Source organism: Hyperolius riggenbachi, chromosome 4, assembly GCF_040937935.1.
Source record: "Hyperolius riggenbachi isolate aHypRig1 chromosome 4, aHypRig1.pri, whole genome shotgun sequence".
NCBI lineage: Eukaryota > Metazoa > Chordata > Amphibia > Anura > Hyperoliidae > Hyperolius > Hyperolius riggenbachi.
In genome coordinates, this window is record NC_090649.1 from 19,696,002 (window position 1) to 19,697,620 (window position 1,619).

Genomic DNA, 1,619 nt, shown 5'->3' on the forward strand with positions numbered 1-1,619 from the left:
AACCCAGCACTGCACCGCACACCCGGCTAACCCCGGCCAGCTACTGGCTGCCAGGGGGGGGGCCCTTCCCACTGCCTGGGCAGGCCTGCCGGGCCCCCGGGATGGGCGCACCTGTGCTAAACGCAGATGCACGAGCCAGGCTCAGCTGCCGCCTGATTAGATTAGCATGGCCCCGCCCACCGCTGGAACAGCCGTCACCCCTCCGCTGCCGTGCCTCCACGTTGAAGAGAAAAGTAAAGTAGGCTTCCGGCTCCCTGCATTCCGGGAACACGCTAGGAGAGAGTGTGGAGGGCAGAGGACGTCAAGTCTCTAGCCTGGCTGGATGTTTGAGAACACAGTGCGTCTTTCTTCGTTCATTCTACCTTCCTCTTCATCTCTCTGTCTGGACGTGCGCGGTGTGCCACAAGAGGGAGACACAGGCCGGGGAGTGGAGAGCCTAAACAGGAGTTGCCTTCCTAGCCTGCTACACTCTCTCACAGCCTGGCACTAATGCGGGCGCCTGAGCAGGTGCTGAGTCATACAGGAAGTCAGCCGATGATGTCACAATGCCCTGGGCCCAGGCAGCTGCTAGATAAAGGGGCTGCAGCCAGGGCTCAGACTGCCAGTCCGCTGGAAGCTCTCCAGGGGAAGGATGCAGCTGCTTTTCTTGCAGGGGACAAAGTGCAAACATGAAGGAAAGTGGTCCGTTCATGGTTTTTTGGGCCCGCAGCAACTGCGCAGCGCAAGTAAAGTTAAGCCGAAGTAAAATTAAAATTTATTTTTTTTTTGTGTGTTTTTTTCCTACTTCTTTTCTGGTCTGTTCTCAGGTTCTGATAGCCAGGCGAAATACAGAGTCCATGAATAAATGACACAGATGCACAAAAAAAGGCACACACAACTTGAAACAATGTTTTTATTGTGGATTTCACAATGTATCCTGCACCCAGCAGGAGCAGAACAGTCATAGACCGCACAGCAGGGTGGACAACACAACACTTGCTACTGGCAAATTCACTTTGCAGAGGGACACTTCATTTCTCCACACTAACTTAGTTAGTCAGCCGGGTATTTGAGTAGTTTCGATCTGTTTTTTGACACTAGTTAGAGAGAGTAGTGCACCGGTCCTGGAGGTACTGCAATACCAGGTCGATGCGCGGAGTGGACAGAGCAAGCTCTTCTTCCATCTCCCTGTTCCAAAAATCCATTTAATATATGGTCCCCAGATAGGGGACGTATCAGATATTAAACTGATAAGAACAGATTTTTTTTTTTTACCTCAGCATTGCTCATTTCTAAACTTGAATACAACTCATGCGCTCCAATGAAGCATATCACTCTGATTTATGTTTCATAAAATCTGCATAGCATAAAAGTCATAAAACATATAGCATAAAATATCCACAAACCCTCTACATTTGCATCCTATTCAAACATCTCAATTCCTCTTCTATTAGTATCACCTCAAAGGACATATACAAAATGGATATCCTCATCAGTTACCCACAGAACCGTTCACTGAGCACCTCATTGGAGATAGATTGCATGCGCTTGTGCTTCGTAACTTTCTATAGATTAGGTAGTCTCTGCTAATGTGCACACTTATCATATGGCCATACAATTGCTATAATGGATTGGTAGTC

The 1,619-nt window shown here is 48.6% G+C and overlaps 1 non-coding gene across 1 annotated transcript; it reads right to left on the minus strand.

Moving 5' to 3' along the window:
• Nucleotides 1–1,087: 1,087 nt before the first annotated feature.
• Nucleotides 1,088–1,283, minus strand: LOC137505732 (U2 spliceosomal RNA). The gene has a single exon (XR_011020328.1). It is a non-coding gene; the product is annotated as a U2 spliceosomal RNA (small nuclear RNA).
• Between the last annotated feature and the right edge of the window lie 336 nt (nucleotides 1,284–1,619).